Raw genomic sequence first — 27070 nt, forward strand, 5'->3', positions numbered from 1 at the left:
GGGTTGTGTATCCTCCCTTTACATGTCCCCGGGACTCAACAGTGTGCCGTGTACTCCATTCTGTTTCACCTGACATGCGTGCCATACAGCCCCAGACGCTGCCCCACAATGGACGGCTGAAATAACTGCAGACACCTAGCCAGGTGGTGATCAGCAAGGTGGATGGAAGGCTACAGGGAGGGCCGGAGGTGAAGGAAGAGAAAAAAGCATGTGACTAGAAGGGCAATCACAATCTATTTGGATGCATTCAATCTTACAGAGAGCAGCAGGGGCCGTGGGTGACAACTGCTCCATGCCAAGGCCACCCACGAGGTCATGCGGCCGGATGATGGAGAATCAGATGACGCTCTCTCCCAGTCAGGCCAATCCGCGAGGTGGGGTCACTTCGTGGTGACAGGAGAATTTGCAAATGAAGTTGGTTCAACACTGGGTAAGGGTGGTGAGTCAGGCGGCACAGTTCTATCAGGAGTAGGTTTAGACAGTTAACTTCTCTGAGCTTCTCGGTGTTATAACTAACACATACGGAATGCTTCCTGTCTACCAAGTCCCTTTCTTAGCATTTGCATGTTTTATTTAATGACACAATAACCCAAGAGGCAGGTGCTATCATTGTAGGTATTTTACCAGCGAGGAAACTGAGGCACAAGGAGGTAGGAAACTTATCCTCGTTCAGAGAGCTCAGAAGTGGTGCAGGCAGGATTTGAATCCGTAACACACACCCATTGCACGCCTAACTTCACAAGGGTTATTTAAGAATCACATGAGACACTTTATGCAATAAAAAGAAGCAGAGCCTAGCAAACGGTCATCAGTGGTAGCTAAAGGCAAAAGAAAAGATATTGAAAAGAGTTGAGTGATTCGCTTCAGTTGCTAACAAAGGAGTTTGGGGGCTCAGGGCTTGGCATTGCTGGCAAAGGAAACTTTCCACCTGACTCATTTGCTGTTAAATGTGCGGCTTAAACCGGACCAATCTATGCAGGGAACACAGAGCTTCTGTGTCAGATAGTTGAAGGCCCTGAGAAGGCTCATCCATCCACTCAAATCCAGTTTCAGCTGGCATCGATTCCGTGCTCGCTGCCTGCCAGGCAACCTGCAGGGTCGTTGTCCTCTGTCACCTCCTGTAATCCTCACCGCACCTGTGCAGGAGTTGCCACCATCCTCATGTGGCCGACAGCGAACCTGGGGCACAGAGAGCGTACCGTGGCTCATTCCGGACCTCACAGCCGATAGGTGATGGAGTCGATATGTGAACTCAGATCCACTTGCCCCAAAACAGCTGCCACTACTTCCATGCCCCAGATGTCTGTCTGGTCTCCATGGCTTGGGCAGCGGCACCCCAATCAGGGCCCAAATTGCCTTATCCTGAGAGGTGGCCCACAAACTCAATTTGATCAAGACAAAGTAAGTATGCTTGGGGTCGTCACGTTTTGGAAATAGCCGCTTTGGAGCCTGCTCACGGGAGCAGAGAGGAAGGGCGTCGGTGACTTCAGTGCGCTTGTTCCACTCCAGGCTGGGACGGACACGCTGGAGAGGTCTGATGTCACGGTGCTGTTACATCACACGACGCCAGGTCCCCATAGACACTCCGTTCAGAAGACGAAGCCCAGGGCGGGAGCCAGAGGCCGCGCTGCAGAAGACCTCCGCTCCTAGAGGGGAGGAAATAGCTTGTTCCCGGGCAGAGGGTGGGTGCAGTGGGTCTTTTGAGGGGGTCTTAAAGCCACAGGACCATTTGAGGAGATGGAGCTTTCATGGGAAGGCACTGAAAACTTCACACCCCATGAGGGCAGCCCCCCACGGGCCGCTGAGGTGTGAGGTGGTCTCTGGGTGTGGTGGGCTCAGTCTCAGCAGGGGTCCACGTAGCTCTCAGGAGCACATCCAAAGAGCCCAGGGTGGGTTTCAGTATTTGGAAATTGAGAGAAGTATCGGAGGCCAACAGCCCAATGCTATTCTCTTCCTCTGGTATCAGTTCTATTTTCAGAACCCAGCTGGGTCCAGTGAGTGACCTCTAAACCTCTCCAGAGAGACCAAGACCAGAAGGGCAAGTGTCTGGCAAAGGCCACCAACCATCTCCAGAAGGCCTGGGCTCTCCTGTCGCTCTCACACAGCACACAGGTTAATGCTCCTATTTCCCAGGGAGACTTCTCTGAGGATAACGAGCACAGTACGAAACAGGCCCCTTCACCCACCGGCCTCCTGACGACGCCTGGAGGGAAAGAGCAACAGCCGGGACCCACCGGCTTGCAGATTTCTTGCAGGAGGGCAGGTGTCCCACGAGTTTTATTTATTTTGCTCAGTTTGGAGACATTTTCCCCAAAATCAGTCTGTCAGCCCAAGTTCAGCCACCAACTGGCAGAACCTGCAACACTAGTTATCTTGAACTTTAGAAATACAGCTTCCTAATTTTTTCCAATTCCAAATATAAAACAAATCAAAAAAGTATTAAAATAATTTGGGCTTCGAAGACTTTCTCATTCTTAGTGGCCATAATGAAATTAATAAGAATCAACCTCTCCTTTTAGTCTCTCTCTTTCTCTCTCTCCTCTTCCCACTCTCTCTCTCCCTTCCTCCCACTCTCTCTCTCCCTTCCTCCCACCACTTCTCATTTTTCTCCCCTCTTTAAGGAAAAGAAAATAAAGCGAAGAGAACACAGGGCCCATGCAGCCCCAGGAATTGCTTGCACGGCGCTTATTTACCTTCTAACTAACATTTGTAACCCAGGATTAGCGGAGCAGCCTCTTGTAATTACCCGTGTTGCCCCATTTGCGGCCGGCTATCTCCGTGAGGCCAGTAAATCTTGAAATTACAGGCTGACCACCCGGGAGAACTGAGACAGAGTCAGCCACATCTCTCAAAGGCACTGCCCTGCGGTGCTTCCCGCCCCCCGAGATGACTTGCTGGCCAGGGAGAAGGCCCCGCCTGGGAGTGGCTCCCAGACCTCACTGTGGCTGGGAGGTAAATAAAGCCAGGGTGGCCCAGGACGCCCTGCACCCCCCGTGAGTGAGACGGAGGCAGCTGGCCGAGACAGAGCCTGCTCTACCGCCCATCCTCCCACCCAGCGTGGACTCCTTCTGGTTAGGGCCCCAGACATGGACAGGAGGAAGGAGACAGGACTGAGATGGGGGGATAGGAATGCACTGAAAAGGAGATTCTGCCTCTTGAAATGCTGTTCTCTTCTGTTGAGGAACAAAACGCCCACAGAGGACTTCTGCGGTAGTGTGGCTGTCATTTTATAGAAATGGAGATCATGGGCCAGGTGCAGTGGCTCACGCCTGTAACCCCAGCACTGTGGGAGGCCGAGGCAGGTGGATTGCTTGAGCCCAGGAGTTCAAGATCAACCTGGGCAACGTGGAGAAACTCCATCTCTACTAAAAATATCAAAAATTTAGCCAGATGTAATGGTGCCAGCCTGTGGTCCCAGCTACTGAGAAGGCTGAGGCAGGAGATTTGCTCGAGTCTGGGAGGCAGAGGTTGCAGTGAGCTGAGACTGCAACACTGTGCTCCAGCCTGAGCAACAGAGACCCTATCTAAAAAGAAAGAAAGAAAGAGAGAAAGAGAGAAAGAGAGAAAGAGAGAAAGGAAGGAAGGAAGGAAGGAAGGAAGGAAGAAAGAAAGAAAGAAAGAAAGAAAGAAAGAAAGAAAGAAAGAAAGAAAGAAAGAAAGAAAGAAAGAAAGAAAGAAGGAAGGAAGGAAGGAAGGAAGGAAGGAAGGAAGGAAGGAAGGAAGGAAGGAAGGAAGGAAGGAAGGAAAGAAAGAAACGGCGATCACAATTTGACGTGAGACTTAACCATAATCTTGATCATACCTTTAGAATGAGTGTCAGATGGACCTGAAAAACATACACCTATTCTGGAGCTCTGGGGAACGTCAAGGTATTTTGAACCAAATAGCAAATGTTGCTCAGGCCCAGGCTGTTTTGAAATGAGAGATGCTTGGCTCAACTCTCGCTGACATTTTCACAAGGAAGAAGCCATCACTAAGGACATTCTCCATTTTCTGTCTGCAAGTCCCCTACATGGAGGCTGTTTTGGTTATTTCTCCCTGTGATCTGAGACCTTAAACACCACATATAACTCCATTAAGACACAACCAGGATTAGGAGATGTTAACGTCTCTCCAAAGCCAAGAGCCTATGACAATAAAGTGCTCGGCGTTCTGCGCATTGCGGGTGGGCTCCGTGATTTTGCCTTCGCACAACGCACTTCATTCCACTTTTCAGTGTAGGTGTGGATGCCCATAAAATCTGCCTTACTGGCCGGGCGCGGTGGCTCACACCTGTAATCCCAACACTTTGGGAGGCTGAGGCGGGCAGGTCACAAGGTCAGGAGATTGAGACCATTCTGGCTAACATGGTGAAACCCCATCTCTACTAAAAACACAAAAATTAGCTGGGCATGATGATGCATACCTGTAATCCCAGCAACTTGGGAGGCTGAGGCAGGAGAATCACTTGAACCTGGGAGGCAGAGGTTGCAGTGAGCTGAGATGGCACCACTGCACTCCAACCTGGGTGACAGAGCAAGACTCTGCCTCAAAAAAAAAAAAAAATCCGCCTTACTATGTGCTACTTTATTAATTCTACTATTCACAAAAGCTCCGCGGGATTTGACACTTAGTAAAAGAAAAAAACCCACACAGCTAAATAATTAAAATAATTAATTTAAATGTGTATAAATTTAGTATATGTAATACTAAATATTAGTATAAATCTGGATCATACCTTAAAATAATATTCCCCAACCCATTTAGCATCTATCAATGGCCTTTGGTCTGGACGTCCCATCTTATCTACTCCACCAGCTCCTCCACCATCATCCTAATTCCTCACCCGTGTTCTGTTCAGCATCTCCGCAAAAGGTACCACTGGCTCTGGGTGGCCCTGTGCCCTTCCCCCATGCCCCTCACCCTCTTGCCTCTCTCTCTCTCTTTCTGTCTCTCTCTCTCATTCAAAATCCTTAGCAATCCCAATCTTCATATTATAACTTGAATTGAGGGAACAGGTCTTTGCCTTCTACTGAGAATGGCCCAGAGGATTCGATTCTTTGCCCAAAGCCACAAAACAAAGCAACGAAATGAGTTCTTTCTTCTGTTCTTTCTGTTGTTCTTCCAACCTCATAAGATTTCTTCTTGCCCCAGAACATGCGAGTCTGAGAAGCACTGTTCAGATATGGATACTGTTGTGTTTCCATTTCAGAGAGAGCAAGACACAGCCATCAACCAGTTCACTTGCCCCACTCCTAAACTACACACAGACACCAGGACGTTCCGCGTTATGACTCCCATAACAAGTTTACTGACACAAAAAGAAAAAAGAATGACAGAAAAGAAAGAAAAAGAAAGGGAAAAAAGGAGAGAGGAATAGCGAGAGGAAGGGAGGGAGGGAGAGGAGTCTGCAGGGGAAGTTGTGGAAAGTCCCTTTTGCAGAGGGGATTAGGTTTTAGTTGCTCCAGGAGCTGTAGGGAGGGGAAGGGTGGAAGCCGAGGAATTCATGCCACCCAGTTGGTCAGTTGGGAATTGTTTACAGCCCTGAAGGATCTTGGCTTTTGTGCTGCTGACTTCAAAGTGTAGTCAGATATTAACATACTGACCCCTTCACCGTTTCCACCCCCAAACACAGCGGGGGTTAGGAGGACCGTCTCCAATGGGGAAACTGAGGAATGAAAAGGGGAGCTTGGAAAAGGGAAGTGAAGAGACTAGGAATGCCCCCAAGACTCTGCTGTTAGCCCAGTGCTAACACTGGCCACCAAAGGCAGGACCCTTCCTCGTGAGCCTGCACGCTGCAGTGTGGAAAGATGATAGGGTTCTCTTTGGGACCAGAGATAAAGCCCCAGGTGAATAACGAAATCCAGCAGTCTCCAGGTGCCTTCCCTTCAAGGTGGGCAGGCAGTCTCGGTGACCCGCTTTGCTGCTGGCCCTTACCAAAGTCCTAAGGCCCAGCAGCAGCATGCCACACCCTCCCTGCAGCCCTCCGGACGTCTGCCTCCACGCTGTGCTTGATTCCCCTCTCCATCTCCTAGGAAGAAAGGCTGCTGGAAACCCAGACGCCCCATGGAGGGGACTGGTGCCAAGTCGTCTGGGGCCCTTTCCCCTGGGAAGCGGGAGGCACAGCCAGCCTTGTCACCATGCCCTAAAGTAGGATGGATGGCCCCGGGAAACCGATCCTCACTAGTGTAGCCTAGGTGCTATTTCATATAAATACATCCACCCAGACATTTCCCATCAGCACAGCGTCTTTCCGTCTTTCCCTCGAGGCCCGGCTTTCAGAGGCCTCTGCCCCCACCGACAGCCTCCAACCACCCGGGTTAATGACATACTGGGGTGGAGAAGGGAGTATGTTAAGTGTCTTTGCAATGGCAAATAAGAGGCCCCCAAAGCCTTCCCTTTCTTCATTTATCATCTTCTATAACGTACCTATCACATCCCCGGCTTCTCTCATCTTTGCCAAACTAAACAGCCTTAGTCTTGCTAATCTCTCCTCAGATGGAGGCCCGGGCCATAAATCTAACCACTGCAGAAAGGAGGCCTTCCCCAAGCGTGCCTTGGGCGCTGGGCACAGCACACATTATAAAGCACACAGCAGATAATGGCAGAACTGCTGTCGCAGGACGTGTTATAAAGTGCAGATGTTGTTACCACAATGTGCCTGTTGTGAAGTTTACACTGTAAATGGGTAAATGGGCCCTCTTGCTCTGGGATAAAGCCATTTAATTTGCTCATCCATCCCACCTGCTGTCCTCTTTCTCCTAGGTCCCTACGGGTACCTGATGTTTGAACGAAATTGTGGGTGGAAAGGGGAAAAGAACTCCTCACTGGCTTTGCCAGAAACATGAAATTAAATCCCATTTGCTTTTTGAATCAATTTCAAAAGGTAAAAGGACTTTATGGTTGTAGTTCAACGTGTGGTCTATATGCATTTTTTTTAGTAATGGGACACCTTCTCACTCCCCCATGACAACTTCTCATTCACCTCTTCCTCCCAACCGTGAATGTATTAGTGCCTTTTTCAACAATCACTAAATTTTCATGGTGTTCCGCGTTCTGAAAGTGAAAGGAGCTGGGAGGTCTATACATCCTTAGAGAAGATCTTTAGGCCTGGTGACGTGGCTCATGTTTATAATCCCAGCACTTTCAGAGGCTGAGGCAGGACTTCAAGACCAACCTGGATAACACAGGTATTCCAAGAGCCATCCTCATGAGGTTCAGAAGCTAGGACAAGATAAAAATATTGGAAGTCTGATCCTTCTCATAAACCAAAGAGTTTCCCTTCCTCGCTTAGTCTGGGTTCTCCTGATCCAGACCTTGAGACAAGAATTCAAGTGCCGGTAATTTATTTCGGAGGGGCCCACAGCATGGGGAACAACAGCAGGGGAGTGGGGAAGGGAAACGGAGAAGGACAGCCAGCCAAATAAGGATCCATTATCCAGCAAGTTCCCACCACGGACAACTTGAGCTTGACCCTCTTGGTCTGCAGGATTCTGGAAGGCACTGTGGAACACAACCTCAGATGCATGCCACCCGAGGGGCAAGGGTGCTGGGGTACTTGTACACCATACTCCATGGCCACTGGTGGAGGGCAGCGGAGGGGAGGGCAGTGGTCTTTAATTCCCTAGCACTTTGGCCTGGCTTGAGTAGAGCTACCCCAGGAGACAAAGGAAGGCCTCAGGCAAAGTGTTGCAGGGGCTGGTGGTTGGAAAGCAGCACTCACTGTGAGGATGAGGCTGAGGGTGCTGGCGAGGCACACACAGTCAACTGCTCTACCCTCTGCATGGAGGAATCTGGTCCTCTTCACTGAGGGTTAAGTAGCAGACATGGTGGCAGACCTGGGCTTGTAGACAAAAATGGTAGACTACCGCCACTAAACACGTAAGTCAGGCAGCGTGCTAAGGGCTTCTTATTTGGTCCTCCCAAGAAACCTCTGGGTAGGTACTGGGATTACAGATAAGGAAGTTGACCATCAGAGCTTGAGGACCTTTGGCAGAGTCCTACGACGGGCGAGGCTGGGACTTCAGCCTAGCGTCCGTTATTGTAACCTTCGCATCTGCAGCAAGAGGGGACTGCCTGTCCTTGTGGTCACTGCCAGAGAAGTTTTTGTGACATGTGACTGAGCCCTCCCACCTAGCCACAGCTTTTTGGACCAAGGGGTGGGAAGCTGACCATTTGACTACCCAGGGCCCTGCGTGGTCTGACTTGGAAAGATGAGCTGGATAAAGCAAATTCCTATGGTGAGATTTGGATCGGTACCTGGAGACCTAGGCAGTTAGCAACGTGAACTGGGGGTGGGGGTGGAACCACATACAGAGGGAGCATTTCTTGGTTTGGCTTTCCGGGTGCCATCCCTTCCCTCCCTCCCTCTCTCCCTCCCTCCTTTCCTTCCTTTCTTCTTCTTGAGACAGGGCCTCACTCTATTGCCCAGGCTGGAGTGCGTGGTGTGGTCAGTGCTCACTGTAACCTCAAACTCTTGGGCTCAAACAAGCCGCTCATCTCAACCTCCCAAACAGCTGGGACTACAAGCACGTGCCACCTGCCCGTGTAATTCAGTCGCTGTTCTTCTGGTCTCCTCACTTCTCCATTGTTTTTAAAGAATGACCTTCCCCATTGTATGCAGTCTTGAGGTCATGGTCGGTCAAGATCCCCTGTCATCTCTGACCCAAGATTCTGATGACTCACGATGGGACAATTGGACTCCCTCCCTCCAGGAAATTTAACTCTTGAGCAAAATGACTCAGAGAAGACAGCCATTGAGGTCAGTGCTCGGAAGTGATTGTCCACTCTGTGCTGCTGCCGAGGTCCATGGCATATCATCCGTGAGGCTGGGACATGGGTTTTCTCTCTCACTGCACACGCTGCCTGCAGCAATGTCGTAGGCATCCTGCCCACACCCCCCCATGTCACTGCTCCCTTATGCGGTCCCTGTTATCCGGGGCTGCATAACAAGCCGCACAGAAACTCTGAACAGAGAACAACAATAATTTATTGTTACCTGTCATGGTTCCGGAGGTTAACAGGTCTGGCTGGTTGGTCTCATACAATTGCAGTCAGTCTATGACTGAGGCTAAGTTCATCTAAAGTCTTCTTCACTCACCTGTTGGTGCCTGGTCTGGGACAGCTGGAACAGCTGGGGGCTCATCAAGCCTCTCTTTCTCCTCTCTCCCTCTCGCTCCCTTTCTTTTGTTTTTGTTTTGTTTTGTTTTGTGACAGAGTCTTGCTCTGTCGCCCAGGTTGGAGTGCAGAGGTGCTATCTCAGCTCACTGCAACCTCTGCCTCCTGGGTTCAGGCAATTCTCTTGCCTCAGCCTCCCGAGTAGCTGCCACCACACTGGGCTGATTTTTGTATTTTTGTGGAGACAGGGTTTCACCATGTTGGCCAGGCTGATCTGGAACTCCTGACCTCAGGTGATCCGACCACCTCGGCCTCCCAAACTGCTGGGATTACAGGCGTGAGTCACTGCACCGGGTCCCCTGTCTCTCTCTCTCTCTCTCTCTCTCTCTCTCTCTCTCTCTCTCTCTCTCCATGCAGCCTCTTCATATGGCTGGCTTGGCCTTCCTCATAGCATGGCAGTCTTGAAGTAGTTGGACTTCTTCCAAAGCTGCTGATTCCCCTCAAAGTGAGTGTTTCAGGAGATTCAGGCATAAGCTGTGGGACATCCCGTTCACTCAATCTGAGTTCAGATTCCAGGTGCAGGGGAGTCATCTCTCAATGGGGGAATAGTTTATGCACACAGAGAGGGAAGGGATGACGGACAATAAGCATCTTGGAGATAAACCACCACATAGCCATCGGCTCTTTTCTTCCAGAACCTGGACTCTGCCTGAGAACATTCTCTGACTGCAACTGTACTCTGTTTGCCTGTGGCAGAATTCGGGAGAGTTAACACCCCCAGATTATCTTGAACTGAAGACAGATGGGAGTTTGAGGATAAACGTCCTGGCTTCTCCCAGCTCAGGGGCGGGGTTAATTCAGAGGCCCCTAAAGAAACCTGCTGTCCTCGTGCCCTGAAACCGCGGCCTTCCTTCCCCGACTCATCTCCCCACTCCTCCACCTGTGCTTCCTGAGATCACCTCTCAAAAACAAATCGCTTGCACTCAAACCCCGTTCTCCACGTCTGCTTCCGAGGTATCCTACTGAACACATGCATTCTCCCCAAGTACTTCCCTCTTGGATAGGTTAGCCGGAGTTGGTTTCTTTTGCTTACAGCCAAAGACTAGTTAAGTGCTAGAGGGAAGAAGTGGCTAGAGAGAGGATGGGGGAGCCGTGGGGCCTGGGTGCCAGTTAGTCGGAGGGACGTGGCAGTGGGGCTGCAGAGGAGGCTGCCCTAGGGAAGAATGTGCACACGGAGCGTGCACACGGACAAGCCACCACAGAGAGGCTGGGCTGCGGGCCCCGCTCCCATTCCCACGCGTGGCGCACAGCCTCTGTGGAGTTCCATGTCCTCACAGTTCCACAAGATCCCTTCTCCTGCTAAGAAGGTGGCTGAACCCCTTCATGAAAGCAAGCAAGTCATAGGTGTGAAGGGCCTAGCAGAGACACGCAGATAACCCTCCCGGCGGACAGCAGCGTCCACAGAAACCTTCTTCCTCCCTCTTCTCTTCTGTGCCCCCCGGCCCCTCAGGGACTGGCCTGGCTGTGAGCTCCATGACTCCACAGCACATGAAATATTCCCCAAAACAGCTCCTTTAACAAGGCCAGGAGGATTCGTGGAAATGAGGGCATTAGGTCCTTCCCTAAGGCTCATGCGAGGTCAATAAAAGTGGGAAAAACAATCTCAATTAGGTAAAAGTGGGAGATTTGGTGAGAGTTGATGCAAGAGACTGTGGGGATGCAGAGGACAGCCTGGGACGGTGCCACCATCTGTGGGGACACAGGACAGCCTGGGGGTGGTGCCATCGTCTGTGGGATGCAGAGGACAGCCTGGGGGCGGGAAACAGAGGGTAGCCTGGGGGCAGTGCCATCGTCTGTGGGGATGCAGAGGACAGTCTGGGGACGGTGCCACCATCTGTGGGACACAGAGGACAGCCTGGGGACGGTGCCATCATCTGTGGGATGCAGAGGGCAGCCTGGGGGCAGTGCCATCGTCTGTGGGGATGAGAAGAGATGGAACCTGAGGGTAGGAGATGGACATAGAAAGAGAAGTGGAAAGGCACCAAAAACCAGCTTGGCTTACATGAGAATCTGGTTACAGCAGGTCTCTCGACTCCCTCCTTCCTTGAGAGAGATGAAGAAACCATGGTTAACTTTGGAGTAAGGCACAATGTCAGAGCTAGGTGGTAGAGAATTATGTGGACACTCAACCAATGCTTTGAGCCTGCATTGGGTATTTCTATCAGGAAATCTTCAAGGTCTCTGGAAACTGAGACGTTCCTCCTCAAAACAGGAAAACAGCCATTTGGAAATGTTTGTGGGAAGCAGCTGGGATGGGAAAAGTTCAACGATTTATCCAAATAAAACCAGAAAAATCTGTCCCTTTTAGACTGGGTTCAGAGAAGAGTATCCAGATAATTCATCGTCTCAACCTGGACACTGTTGAGAGTGAGACGGGGCGTGGCTGGTGCTTCCACATTGACCAGGATGTCCCAGGCAGCGACAGCGGAGTTCGGGAGCCTGGGGCTCGCTCTGCTTCCCCTGTGGGAAGGTGCGTCTGGCTGGCAAGCGGAGGTATGAGATCTGAACCGAAACAACACTGGTCATTGTCACATTCCTCTTTGGTAGATGTGGAATAGTGGGAAATATCCTCGGCTCAGAATTTCAAGATCCAGATCAAGTCCAGCCCTACCCCCTCCTGACTGAGAGACGTTGAGCAGATCTCACCTCAATCCACCAATTCCCTCTTCTGTAAAATGTGGGTGATTCACCCATTCACAAGGTTGTGTGTGTGAAAGCACCTTGTAGACTCTCGTTCAACAAATGCACAGTATCATTATTATTTGACCATTCAGTGGGAAATTTGGACACTCCAATGCGTAAAAAGCTTAGACACAGTACCGGGGTTTTTAGGAGCTCTGAAGAACATTGCACCTGTTTCCCTTCTGGCCTCAGCATGCACAGATTCTGTCTTTCTTCTGGAAGCACATCCTGTGACAGCCTGGGCGCTTGAGCTTTCAGCTCCTTCCTCATTGGAGAAGAAGAGCAGCTCAACCTCTAAGGGAAGAGCCATGTACACCCCCGAATGCCTGACACCAGGCAGCATCAAAAAAACAGGCCGGGCAGCGGGAGCGGCTTGCATTCAGCACTGGGATGGCTCTGTGGCCAGCTTGTGGGTAACATGGAAAACTCACAGGACATGAGAAGGAGACGGGGGTTTTCCGCTGCAAGGGAAGACCACACACGTGGTCCCATGAGGACTGTGCCCTGGACCATCTTCAAAAACATGGAAGCCGCACTCTCTCCAGCCATGCGTAGGCGGGTTTAATTAAACGTGGGCCACAAACAGGCTGGCAAAGGCGACGCAGAGACGCTGTCCGTGTCTGTGGGAGAAACGTCCCGCAGCTCCGTGTCCCTGATAAGATGGTCCATGTGGAGAACAACCTGAATGCCTGGCAGATGGTTCCATCTGTTTTTCCATCATTTTGGATTTAGCAGGAAACCCTCAAGATGTGTTTTGACACAAGTATGCTGTTTTCCTTCCCCACGTTTGGAAATGTCTGTGTTTGGAGGCTAATTAAATCCAGATGCTTCTGATTCATTTACACTTAAATCATCAAAATGTTTTGTAATCGCCATTTGAAGTCCAAGTCGCCTCTCTTGAGTCGTTTTCTTTTTCTGAAAACCAGGAAGTTTTGGTTTGCCAGCCAACAGAAGTGTTCACGTACCGAAAGGTTCAAATGTGGTTCAAGACAAGATCCTAGACCCAAGAGATCGTAATGGCTGGAATTGTCCTAAAGCATCATTGTCAAATGTGGGGTGTGACCAGGCACGGTGGCTCACATCTGTAATCGTACCAATTAGAAAGGCAGGCAGATCACTTGAGGTCAGGAGTTCAAGATTAACCTGGCCAACGTGGTGAAACCATCTCAACTAAAAATATAAAAATTAGCCAGGTATGGTGGCACATGCATGTAATCCCAGCTACTCGGGAGGCTGAGGCATGACAATCGCTTGAATCCAGGAGGCGGAGGCTGCAGTGAGCCAAGATGGCACCACTGCACTCCAGCCTGGGCGATATGGGCAATAGAGCAGGACTGCATTCCCCCCGCCCCCAAAAAAAGTAGGGTGTGGGCCGGGCCCAGTGGCTCACGCCTGTAATCCCAGCACTTTGGGAGGCCAAGGCGGGCGGATCACGAGGTCAGGAGATCAAGACCATCCTGGCTAACACGGTGAAACCCCATCTCTACTAAAAATACAAAAAAAAAAAAAATTAGCCGGATGTGGTGGTGGATGCCTATAGTCCCAGCTACTTGGGAGGCTGAGGCAAGAGAATGGCGTGAACCCAGGAGGCTGAGCTTGCAGTGAGCCGAGATCGTGCTACTGCTCTCCAGCCTGGGCGACAGAGCAAGGCTCCGTCTCAAAAAAATAAATAAATAAAAGTGGACTGTGACGAAATCTTCTGTTACTATCCAAAGACATTTGCTGTTTAGAATGGCAGAAAACAATATATAAGAGAAAAAAGAAAAGTGAGCCACGATCTCTGGGTTCAACAGGAAAATCTGGCTTAGAAAGCACTGGGTAGATCTTCCATTTTTAGAGAAGAGCTCTCATGAAGCATAACCAGGATTTCTAACTGAAGACTTCACACCAACCCCACCCAGAATACAGCAGTCTTGATGCCACCTATTTTTGCTATCAGTTCTTATTTATGCTTAAAAAAAAAAAAAAAAAATCCCTCCCTCTCTCCCTTCCTTTTTTTTTTTTTTTTCTTTTTTGAGACAGAGCCTTGCTCTGTCGCCCAGACTGGAGTGCAGTGGCACTATCTCGGTTCACTGCAAGCTCCGCCTCCCGGGTTCACGCCATTCTCCTGCCTCAGCCTCCCGAGCAGCTGGGACTATAGGCGCCACCACCACACTGGCTAATTTTTTTTTTTTTTTTTTTAGTAGAGATGGGGTTTCACCGTGTTAGCCAGGATGGTCTCCATCTCCTGACCTCGTGATACGCCTGCCTTGACCTCCCAAAGTCCTTCCTTCTTTTTTTTTTTAAAGAAAGAAAATAGTCTTACTTTAGTGTAATGCTATTATCTTAAGAAATGAAAGTTATCCATAACTTGGCCTTAAAACAAAATCCTTTCAGTGTCTTTCTACAGCATTGCCTGAGAAGCCCACCTGAGAGTCACCTGAGTGTCTGGAGTTATCATCTTTGCTTGACCTACTATTTGCTACTGTTTAGGGCCTACACTCCGTAAAATATTAAATGGTAGAAGCTGAAATTGTTTTCATTCACTGGAAAAGCAAATTATTTCTGTCCAAGAGACAAGATCACTCTGAAGGCTATAATTTTGGCCTTGTTGGACGTTCACCAGTTCTGTGCCTAACTTGGCAATATTATTTCAGTATTTTTTCTTTGATTGACTATGTATGCCAATCTCTCCTATCCTCCTTAAATTAGCTTTACTGTTTCTTTAGTTCTGCCATCAACACATTAAATGAATCCTGATGGACTAATACAACTCAATAAATATGTGTTTGAGAATCTTTTTTAAAACTTTTTGACAATTACACTTTGAAATTGTACAAACCCCAAGCACGGTTTACCTGATGTATCTTTCCTCCTACTACTGCCCATCTAGGTTTTCTTGTTTGTTTGTTTTTTCAGACAGGGCCTCTGTCGCCCAGGCTGGAGTGCTGTGGTGCCGTCACAGCTCACTGCAGCCTTGAGTTCCTGGGCTCAAGCAATCCTCCCACCTCAGCCTCCTGAGTAGCTGGGACTACAGGCACACACCACCATGCCTGGCTAATTTTTTTTATTTTTGGTGGAGATGGGGTCTCCCCATGTTGTCCAGGCTGATCTAGAACTCCTGGGTTTAAGAGATGCTTCTACCTCCCAAAGTGCTGGGATTACAGGCGTGAGCCACCATGCCCTGTGTCTGCGGGCCACCATTTAGGTTTTCAACTACATAAAGTAAAAATTAAAAGACATAATAATCAAGCAGATGTAGCACTAGAAAAGGCCTAAAAATTCAGTCAAGAAGAGAGAAAAGGGAAGGTTTTGAGAGTGGAATGAGTTTACTTACTTGACTGCCCTTCATCCACATCGCAGCTCTGGGAGAGGCACCACATCCCTTCCGGGGTGGCACAAGTGAGCTGGGAGTGGTTCCCTAACCACCCAGAGTCACAGCTTGGAAGTGCAGAGCCTGGATTTGGACAGGGAACTGTCAACTCACACGTTCTTCTCCTCTACCTCCCCGTCACGCAGAGTTAAAAGCTTCCAGGGTGAGGCAGGAGAAAAATCATAGACACGAAGAGAAAATGACCCAGCAGAGCCAGGGTTGGAGAGTAAAGCAGGCAGGGCTGGTGTCCCAGAGAAGAAAGCCCACTCCTGCTCACACCATGTGCTCTGCAGAAACTTCCCCGTGATACAGCAGCGGCTCAGAACAAATGCTTTAAAAACGTCTTATAAGTGTGAGCGCGGTGCCTTATAAGGTGAGCGCGGTGCCTCACACCTGTAATCCCAGCACTTTGGGAGGCCGACACTGGCAGATCACCTGAGGTCAGGAGTTTGAGACCAGCCTGGCCAACATGGTGAAACCCCGTTTCTACTAAAAATACTAAAATTAACCGGGGGTGGTGGCGTGCACCTGTAGTCCCAGCCACTCGGGAGGCTGAAGTTGAACCTGGGACGCAGAGGTTGTGATAAGCCGAGATCACGCCATTGCACTCCAGCCTGTGTGACAGAGCGAGACTCTATCTCAAAAACAAATAAACAAATAGGTCTTATAATCTTCAATGCCAACCTAGATTACAGTTATTATATTATGTAAATAAGTATAGTCATGCGTTGCTTAACAACAGGGATACGTTCTGAGAAATGCATTGTTAGGCAATTTGGTTACTGTGGGGCCATCACAGAATGTACTAACCTGGATGGCGTCACCTGCTGCACACCTAGGCTACATGGCAACGTATTGCCCCTCGGTGACACACCTGTGCAGCATGGGACTGTGCTCTACACTACAGGCAACCAGAACCAAAGGGTAAGAATTCGTGTGCCTAAATGTATCTAAACACAGAAAATGTACAATAAAAATATGGTATAAATGATTTTTTAAAAGATGCACTTATCTAGGACACTTACCATGACTGGAGCTTGCAGAACCGGACGTTTCTCTGGGTGAGCCAGTGAGTGAGTGGTCGGAGAACGCGAAGGCCTTGGACATTGCTGTAAACTGCTGTAGACGTTATCGACACTAGACACTCGAGCTACACTACATGTATAAAAAGTATTATTTTTTTCAATGACAAATTAACCTTAGCTTAGTGTAACATTTTTACTTTATAACCTTTTTAATTTTTTTTAACTTTTGGACTCTTGAAATAATACAACCTAAAACACAAACACACTGTACCACTGTAAAAACTATTTTTCTCTTTATATTCTCACTCTATAAGCTTTTTTCTATTTAATTTTTTTATTTTTTACTTTTTAAACTTTTTTGTTAAAAAGTGAGGCACAGACACACACATTAGCCGAGACCTACAAGGGGTCAGATCAACAGTATCACCGTCTTCCACCTCCACATCTCGCCACACTGGAAGGCCTTCAGGGGCAGTAACATGCATGCACCTGTCATCTCCTGTAATAACAATGCCCTCTTCTGAAGGACCTGTGTGGGGTTGTTCACAGTTCACTTTTTTCTTTCTTTCTTTTTTTTTTTTTTTGTAAGTGGAAGGATTATGTGCTAAGATAACAATAAGAAGTACAGTGTTTGTAATCCCAGCACTTTGGGAGGCTGAGGTGGGCAGATCACAAAGTCAGGAGATTGAAACCATCCTGGCTAACAAGGTGAAACCCCGTGTCTACCAAAAAATACAAAAAATTAGCTGAGTGTGGTAGCAGGTGCCTGTAGTCCCAGCTACTCAGGAGGCTGAAGCAGGAGAATCGCTTAAATGCGGGAAGTGGAGGTTGCAGTGGGCCAAGATCGCACCACTGCACTCCAGCCTGGGGACAGAGAGAGACTCTGCCTCAAAAAAACACAAAAGTACAGAATTTGTAAATACATACACCAAACAGTAGTTTCTTCTCATCATCAAGTATTGTGTCCTGTACACAATTGTACATGCTATGCTTGTGTAGGACTGGCAGCACAGCAGGTGTGTTTACACCTGCATCCCAACAAACATGTGAGTCACTCAATGTGCTACCACGTCACTCTGTGATTAGAATTTTTCAGCTCCATTGTAATCTTATGGGGCCACTGTCACACACACGGTCTGCCCCTGAGGAAATCCACCATGCAGTGCCACTGCACCAGCAGAAAGCCGGGGGTCAGGTGGGGAACACGTTCCATCTCCTCTCCCCATGATTCCTCGTGGGGAGGGCGGGGTGGGGGTGGTGGCTGTTGCGGCCTGGTCCCCCGCTCGGAGGAGAAGCGCTTAGCTGGTTGGAGGGCTGGGAGGGAGGAACTGCACTGTTCAGCCCCTCTGTGCTGAAGCCAGTGGTCCTCTGGGGCCTGTGTTGCTCTGCTCTCTGCCGTGCAGATCTGAAGCTGTCCAACTCCGTCTGAAGCCAGGGGGCCAAGTTTAATTCCGGGGTGACCCATAACACAGCCAAGCCTTGACCTCCACTCTACCTTTTACCAGTTACAGAGCTGATATTTGTATCTTATCTGTCTGATTCCTGCATCTCTGCCAATGGTTCCAAACTCAGCCACGGAAGAGAGGAGTGATTTATTAGCATCACTGAACTCTAACAAGTATAAATAAGTTTTACGCTATAGAAGGTCCATGCAAATTAGCAGATATGTGTAAACAAAACTGCGCAAGTTGTGGAATTCAAGGAAACAGCCCTCGTGGATGTGATATGAGAGATGGATTCTGCTGTTTCCTGAAACTGAACCATTGGTGTTGGTATGACGGGCCCCAGCAGGCCCCCAGCATGCCTGTTCCCACCGTCCATTCCGCTGTTGCACACTGACTGGGCATCTTTACAAGGTGCACCTTCCTGCCATGTCACCTTCATTCAGCACAAATTCTGCATTACTCACTTCTTCCTCTATAAATTCAAACAATTAAAATGTTTCTACTTGGCACTAATATGATCCTAAACACAAATGCAGACCCAGGCTTACACACATGTAGTAGATCCTGGGTTCTATGATGTACATCTAGATCAGTGTGTCTCAATTTTTTTAGTATTATCCACTTAAAGAGCATTTTTTAGACTTTTTTTGCTAATTCCTGCTCCCATAAAATTTTTATACCATAGATACACTGTATATCTGTTTATATACTGTATGTCTATTTGTTCTCTCTATATAAAAGATTACAATTTTTTCACTGCCACCCCCAACAACCAATTTTTGCCCCTTAAGGAGCAATACAGTCCCCTTTGAGAAGGTGTGATTATATCAATGCTGTCCAGTAAAATATAATGCAAGCCACATACATAATTTTTTTTTTCTTGAGATGGAGTCTCACTCTGTTGCCCAGGCTGGAGTGTAGTGGCGCCATCTCAGCTCACTGCAATCTCCACCTCCAGGGTTCAAGCGATTCTCCTGCCTCAGCCTCCTGAGTAGCTGGGATTACAGGCATGCGCCACCATGCCCGGATAATTTTTGTATTTTTAGTAGAGACGAGGTTTCACCATATTGGTCAGGCTGGTCTCGAACCCTTGACTATGTGATCCACCTGCCTCGGCCTCCCAAAGTGCTGAGATTACAGGTGTGAGCCGCCGCACCCGGCCCACATACACAATTTTAAATTTTCCGGCAGCACATCACATTGGACACTTAAAATATATATCGTTTTTATTTGTCGATTGCACCTCAGTAAAGCTGGGGGTAAGATTTCTAGCAGTCACGTTAACAAGGTAAAAAGAGACAGGTGACATTAATTTTAATAATAGATTTTATTTAACCTAATATATATGAAATATTAGCATTTCAGCAGGTAATGCGTATAAAAAATTACTGAGACAGTTCATAGTCTTTTTTTTTTCTGACTAAGTCTTTAAAATCCAGTGTGTATTTGACATTTAAAGCACACCTCAGTTTCTGCTGGTCACACTTCGGGTTCTTGTAGCCACAAGTGGCCAGCGGCTACCGTATTGGACAGTGTCACTGTAAATGATCCACCACGTAATGAACTTCATCCTTTTAGCTCCCCTGAAAGCCACGTGTGTTCTCAGAAAGCTCACCGACTGCAGAAGAAATGTCCGTGGGCCTCCAGAGGTCTGTAGATTGCAGTTGGAGAAGTACTGACGGGCATTTCACATGCAATCGGATCTCTTCCTCTAAGGGGCACTGGCTGTGAGGATAAGTGGGAAGGAAGAAAGAACAGGAACAGGCTCACCAAACCTGAGAAACAGAGGCCCGTTCCCCCGTCAGCGCTCACAGCGTCTTCGGAGTCAAGGGGCCCGCTCCTAGCTGCTTACGCTGGGGGTCTTAAGCGCCCGGATCCTCACTTCCACGGCCACTCTCCACCCCCTCGATATCCACACCTCAGGGCTTCTGCTGTCTCCTAGTTTCTACCTGGAAATAAGAGAACCTTCCAACAGGGTGGCTTTCCACGGCTTTATCTGCTGTGCGTGGCCCCTCCCTCCACATGTGGACCCACCAGGCTTTGTGTTTAGGGTCATGTAAAACGCGGTTGCAATCCTTCAGGTCGGTGGTTCTCAACCCGCAGTGATCTGCCCTGTCCCTTGCAGCCTCTGGAGACTGTTGGTTGTCAAAGCTGGGCTAAGCCCCTAGCATCTGGTGGGTAGAGCCATACATGCCACTAGATACCCTATGAAGCAGGGACAGTCGCCTCACACTCAGCAAAGAATTATCCAGCCCCAAATGTCAATAGCACAGCGGTCAAGAAAACCTGAGCCTCAGGGAAAGAGGCTTTTCGCTGGCAGGGGAAGCCGGAGGCCTGAAGGCAGGAGGGGGACTGCGAAGGTCGGCGCCTTGGGGCACGTTGGCAGTGGGAGAAAGCAGCCTGGCCCTAAAAATGTCGTTTGCACTTGCAGGCTGCAGAGGGCTTCTTCCTATGATATTGCCACGGGGTGAGCCACAGATCACCTTGATGACGTTAAGAGGGAGTGAAATTGAAGCCTTTGAATATCTATGTGGCAAACCCAGGCCAGCATCCATGACATGTTAAAAGACGAGAGCTTGTCCACAATGCTCTGATGTGCCACAGAGGAAACATAAAAAATACTGGGGCTAAGGGGCAGCAGGGCATAAAAGAACAAAATAGCTGTTTTCAAATTTCTGAAGCAGTCACTGGTGAAAACAATAGGATCCTCCTCCTCCACCTCCTTCCCCCCTTCTCCTCCTCCTCCTACCCCCTCCTCCTCCCCCTCCTCCCCTTCCTCCTCTTCCTCTCCTCTTCCCCTCCTCCCCCTCTCCTCCTCCTCTTCTCCCCTTCTCCTCCACCTCCTTCCCCCTTCTCCTCCTCCTCCTACCCCCTCCTCCTCCCCCTCCTCCCCTTCCTCCTCCTCCTCTCCTCTTCCCCTCCTCCCCTCTCCTCCTCCTCTTCCCCCCTTCTCCTCCACCTCCTTCCCCCTTCTCCTCCTCCTCCTCCCCCCTCCTCCTCCCCTCCTCCCCTTCCTCCTCCTCCTCTCCTCTTCCTCCCTCTCCTCCTCCACCTCCTTCCCCCTTCTCCTCCTCCTCCTACCCCCTCCTCCTCCCCCTCCTCCCCTTCCTCCTCCTCCCTCTCCTCTTCCCCTCCTCCCCCTCTCCTCCTCCTCTTCCTCCCTCTCCTCCTCTTCCCCTCCTCCCCCTCTCCTCCTCCTCTTCCTCCCTCTCCTCCTCTTCCCCTCCTCCCCCTCTCCTCCTCCTCTTCCTCCCTCTCCTCCTCTTCCCCTCCTCCCCTCTCCTCCTCCTCTTCCCCCCTTCTCCTCCACCTCCTTCCCCCTTCTCCTCCTCCTCCTACCCCCTCCTCCTCTTCCCTCCTCCCCTTCCTCCTCCTCCCTCTCCTCTTCCCCTCCTCCCCCTCTCCTCCTCCTCTTCCTCCCTCTCCTCCTCTTCCCCTCCTCCCCCTCTCCTCCTCCTCTTCCTCCCTCTCCTCCTCTTCCCCTCCTCCCCCTCTCCTCCTCCTCTTCCTCCCTCTCCTCTTCCCCTCCTCCCCCTCTCCTCCTCCTCTTCCTCCCTCTCCTCCTCTTCCTCTCCTCCCCCTCTCCTCCTCCTCTTCCTCCCTCTCTCCTCCTCCTCTTCCTCCCTCTCCTTGGCCTCCTACCTCTCCCCCTCCTCCCTCTCCTCTTCTTCTCTCCCCTTCTCCTCCCTCTCCTCCTCCTCCCTCTCCTCCTTCTCCTCTTCCCTCTCCTCTACCTCTTCCTCCCTCTCCTTCTCCCCTTCCTCCCTCCCCTTCTCCTCCTCCCTCCCCTTGTCCTCCTCCCTACCCTCCTCCTTCTCCTCCTCCTCCCTCTCCTCCTCCCTCTCCTCTTTCCTCCTCTCTTCCTCCTCCCCCTCTCCTCCTCCCTCTCCTCTTCATCCCTCTCTTCCTCCCCCTCCTCCTCCCTCTCCTCTTCCTTCCTCTCCCCCTACTCCTCCCTCTCATCCTCCTCCCTCTCCTCCTCTTCCCTCTCCTCCTCTTCCCTCTCCTCCTCCTCTCTCCTCCTCCTCCTTCCTTTGCCTTCTCCCTCTCTTCGTCCCCACTCTCCTCCTCCTCCCTCTCCTCCTCCTCCCCCACTCCTCCACCCTCTCCTCCCTCACCGCCTCCTCCTCCTTCCCTCACACTCTGTCTCCTCCTCCCTTTCCTCCTCCTCCCTCCCTTCCCTCTCTTCCTCCTCCCTCCTTTCCCTCTCCTCCTCCTCCCTTCCCTCCCCTACTCTTCCTCCTTGCCTCTCCTCTCCTCCTCCCTCTCCTCCTCTTCTTCCTCCCTCTCCTCTTCCCTCTCCTCCTCCTCCCTCCTCCCTCTCCTCCTCCCTCCTCCCTCTCCTCCTCCCTCATCCCTCTCCTCCTCCCTCTCCTCCTCTCTCTCCTCCGTCTCCTCCTCCCTCTCCTCCTCCCTCTCCTCCTCCTCCCCCCTCCTCCGCCCTCTCCTCCCTCACCACCTCCTCCTCCTCCCCCCTCACTCCGTCTCCTCCTCCCTCTCCTCCTCCCCTTTCTCTTCCCTCTCCTCCTCCTCCTCCTCCTGGGATGCGTTTGCATAAAGTGTCCTTAGCCCGGGAACTGCCATGGGGGCTTTCAGCTCTTGGATGCCTTACAAAACAGTTACTTTGAAATATTTGGTGGCCAAAGAGAAATCCAAGTCGTTAGGGAAAATTATAACCAAAATGACAGCAAAATTCTCTCCTCTGGAAGGGCTTTGAGTCCAGGTCGTCAGTCAGACATTGCCCCCATTCCTTGGGCTTTTATGAGACGTGGAAGAGCGAATGTGGAGGGTTCCAGAGCGTTCTAGCAATTATCGTTTTAACCCTTGCAGAGCGCACTAATTCCAGCCCATTCGTTCTTCTATGAACCAGGCCCTGTTCTAAGCTCTTTGCAGTGTGAGATTCAGAAGGCCTGATTGTCTTCTCATTTCCCGGCAGGAAATCTAAGGCACAGAGAGGTTAGGTAAGTAACCCAAGGCTTCCCAGCCTGGGCGGTTCCAGAGGCCGGATTCACACCAGGCCGTTAGTCTGACCCGACCATCAGGCCGCGATGCTGCTCCGCGTGGAGATGTGGGTACTGGGGGCGGGCACCCCAGCTTGCTAAAGCCAAGACGCGCGGAGGTTTTCACCCAGGAAGCCTCTCCCCAGCCATAGCACGGACCCTTCACCGGGCCCAAAGCCTGAGAGGAGCTCAAGGCCCCGCAGGCTGCGTTCCTTCCCTCCCTCCCTCCCTCTCTTCCGTGGATGAGAAACCCCCGCCCCGCACTTCATCCGGAGGGCGGCAAACCAATGGAAGGGGCCAGGAGGCGGCTTGTTCCTGGGACTCTCCGGCAACTCCGAGGAGCCACTGGAAACCCGCAGGTGACCCCAGCCGCCAGCGTTGGCACCAGAGGAGTGCCAGCATCTTCCAAACGCGCTGGCATGAGGGCGGGGAGCTCACTTCCTGAGGAAGGGGCTGCAGGGGTGTCTGCGGGGCCAGCCAGGCCTGGCTTGAAACATCTGAAACAGCCTGCGGTGTAATCGAGCGTGAGTATTGGTTCCAACACAAGATGCCTATTTGTCCACTCGGTTATTAGTTCTTCACGTGCTCGTCCTGAGCCCGCGAACTGCCATGGGGGCTCTCAGCTCTTGGATGCCGTAAAAACCAGTTGCTTTGAAATATCTGGTGGCCAAAGAGAAATCCAAGTCATTAGGGAAAATTATAAGCAAAATGACAGCAAAATTCTCTCATCTGGAAGGGCTTTGAGTCCAGTTCGTCAGTCAGACATTGCCCCCATTCCTTGGGCTTTTATGAGACTGTGGAAGAGCGAATGTGGACGGTTCCAGAGCATTCTAGCAATTATCGTTTTAACAAACAGGGCTCTTTTCTAATATTCACATTCCTTTCGCATGGCCTCACGAAAATACAAACATTCACTCCATCCGCAAAAAATGCAGGCGCTCTGGGAGGAAAGAGCCACCGGCTCAGCCCCCTGGCCGGGTTGCAGCCACAGGAGATTGATTGTATCTGCTCCCGGTTTCCCGTGCGGACTGTGTCTGACTCCTGAGAAGAGATACCGCACCCCTGGGTGGGCACTGCCACGACCAGGCGAGAGATCCGGAGCGCCTGGGACCCTCCGTGCAGGAGGCCGGGCTACGGTGGGCAGGGTCGGCCCTGCAGACAGGGCCTTTCCTCCAGTGCCTTCATTGTGGAGAGGAAGGAAGAGGGCTCCCTGAGCCCTGTTTCGAGGACTGCCCTGATACAGTTCTTTCATGTTCATCTGATTTTCTTGGGTCTGATCTGTTAACCTCAGAGGGAACCAGAGTAAGATTTTGGACTCAACCACTGCAGTTATCCTCAGGTAGTCAGCCCACCGTGCTGATCTGTGGTCAGTATCTGAAGGGCACACAAGGGCTTAAACTAGCACTGGGCCTCATTTCGGAGGCCATTATGCAACTGGGTAGCCAAGTGTAACAACATCCTGTGCTACTTCCAAGAGCACAATGGACAGGCCCCTCCTTGAGGAGGCGGACCAGGAGGTGGGAAGACCTTGGGAGGCACTAATTTTACCAAAACAAAGTGGAAGCATTCCATATTCTGGAAAGTGTGATTGGCGCTGACTGTGTGACTGTGAAAAGGAGCGTAAACCTCGGCATGAAATGAGCGCTCGTATTGTTTGGGGCATGTTTTAAAGCAAGTAATACTAATTTTTTTAAGTAAACTGTGATTTACAGTTTTTCTGAGAACAACCCAAATTCCCATCACTGAGGGTGGTGCATACTAGAAAGCCCTTAAACAGAATGAGGCCGATCTGTGATGTGGCCCCGGAAATGATCACTAAGATGTAGGGTCCACTGAGGAGAAAGACGACGTGACGAAACAGTGCACAGAATATGTCACTACATGAAAAGAGAACTTTATTCCACGGCTATAAACACGTGTGTGAATGCAGAGAAAAAAGACTTGCAGGATCCACTCCAAAGCTGAGGATCATCATCTCCCAGGAAGAAGGTGGGATTGTCCTGCAGAGAGAAGCAAGCAGCAAAGAGGCTTTTCCCACTTCACTCCGTATGTTTCCAATCTAGTTCAGTCTCTGAGAATGGAAAATACATTTGGGTATTAATTGCATAACTTTAAAAAGCAACAGAGAAACAGAAAGGGACATGCTCGCTTTGGCAGCACATATACTTAAAAAACAAAAAACAAACAAAAAACACAGAAATTGGGGGAAGAAGTTGGATTCATACCCATAAATAAGAAGTATAATTTGTTTAAACGGCCGGGCACAGTGGCTCACACCTGTAGTCTCAGCACTTTGGGAGGCCAAGGCGAGCGGATCACTTGAAGTCAGGAGTTCGAGACCAGCCTGGCCAACATGGTGAAACTCTGTCTCTACTAAAAATATAAAAATGAGCCAGGCGTGGTGGCACACACCTGTAATCCCAGCTACTCAGGAGGCTGAGGCAGGAGAATCGCTTGAACCCAGGAGGCAGAGGTTGCAGTGAGCCAAGATTGTGCTACTGCACTTCAGCCTGGGCGACAGAGCAAGAACCTGTCAGAAGAAAGAAGAAAGAAGGAGAAGAAGGAGAAGAAGAAGAAGAAGGAGAAGAAGAAGAATTTGTTTAAATGCATGCCTCAATTGGCAGGACACCTGGGTTTGGTGACTTTTTTAAAGCTGAAGACACTTGCTAGATTGCTAGTAGAATACAAAGAGGCTTATAAAACACCAAGGAGGCTTATAAAGCGTCTTCATTGTGCTGTGGACCCCTAACCCACTGCAGAGTAGAGGACCTCCAGAGACTTGCAGGCAACAGGTGTCACCGCAGGCCAAGAGGTCACCAGTGTGAGTTTGGGACCAGAGTCCAGCTTTCAGCCTGCAACGGCCACATGCCCGCTGTATGGTCTGGACCATTCACTTCACCTCTTTAATGGAGTTAAAAATAGTACCTACCTCACTCATCAAAGAGTGACTGAAGCCAGGTGCAGAGGCTTACCCCTGTAATCCCAGCACTCTGGGAGGTGGGCAGATCACTTGAGTCTAGGGGTTTGAGACCAGCCTGGGCAGCATAGTGAGACCTCATAGCTCCAAAAAAGAGAAAAAGAAAAAACAACTAGCTTGGTGTGGTGGCACCCGCCTGTAGTCCCAGCTGCTCAGGAGGCTGAGACGGAGGATCACTTGAGCCCGGGGGTTGAGTACGCAGTGAGCCGAGATTGCGCCACTGCACTCCAGCCTGGGTGACAGAGCCAGACCTTGTGTAAAAAAAAAAAAAAAAAAAAAAAAAAAAAAAAAAAAACAAGTGAAATAAGAACATGGGATGTGCTTAAGGACTTCTTGGGACAATTCCTGATTGTTCTAGAATACTGTAGAATACTGGCTATTATTACTGAAGCACCACTAGGGGCTCCTAATAGAATGCGTACCACCACCCCAAATCCAGAATGCAGGAGAACTTTCCACTAGCCAGAGTCAGGTTTCAAGGCCCCACACGCGGCAGCGGGCAAGTATTTGTTAAGCACTGTCAGTGCCCACCTCGGAGGGCTCCGGCAAGGAGTGGAGCCGGAGCTTCTCCAGGACCCTCACTCAGGGACATTAGCAGCCAGTACCAAAAAAAGGTAAGGACATACTGCCCGGGCCCAGCACTGACTGCCCTGGGAGTGGATAAATGTGGGGCGCCGGGCACCCAGTCCTGTCCTGGGGAGAGGGCAATCAGGTCAAGCTTCTCAGCAGAAGCAACATCTAAGAGTGGAAATGTCAGGAGGAATGAGAAGGTGTCCCGGGTAGAACTCAGGAGCAAACGCTTAGCGGTGAGAGGGACCGTGACACACACCCAGCCACGCAGGTGCTGCAGGTGGACTTGGAGATAGGAGTGTGGGCAGACAGGCCCACGAAGTAACAAATAAAAGACGGTTCGCACCTAATAAAGTATCTGTCACGCTACACACCCTGTCATAGCAGAGCTCCCTGCTGGGCTGAACGTGGGGCCTGGGTAGCTGCACCATCCATGGAAAAAGTGTGCACGGACTCTGGGCATTTCCAGCAGCAGCAAAGGGCGCTCTCGGGCTGGGAGACACCGAGGAAAGTCTGTGCTCACAGGAAATCCCTTAGAAAATGCCCTCCACGGCGAATCAGCCTTGTTGCACAAACGTCATACAAGTGAGAGGTAACTAGAACCTCAACGATGCAGAAACTCCCGTCGTACTTCCCTCTGCAGGCACCGGCAGGTCACGGTTTCCCCAAGCCTGGACCTCAGGGCTCTTCTAATGCAGTGTCCTTAGCTGTGTGCTGCAAGGGAAAGCTGGTGGCGTGGAGCAGGGGACAGGCCCCACCTCCTTTCAACAGTGGCCTCGAAAAGCCCAGCCCAGGAAGGCCGTCAACGGGGAGGAAATAGACCTGAAGGTCGAGAGCGACTGGGTGAGTACAGGAGGGTGAAT

Source organism: Macaca mulatta, chromosome 15 (assembly GCF_049350105.2).
Source record: "Macaca mulatta isolate MMU2019108-1 chromosome 15, T2T-MMU8v2.0, whole genome shotgun sequence".
Taxonomy (NCBI): Eukaryota; Metazoa; Chordata; class Mammalia; order Primates; family Cercopithecidae; genus Macaca; species Macaca mulatta.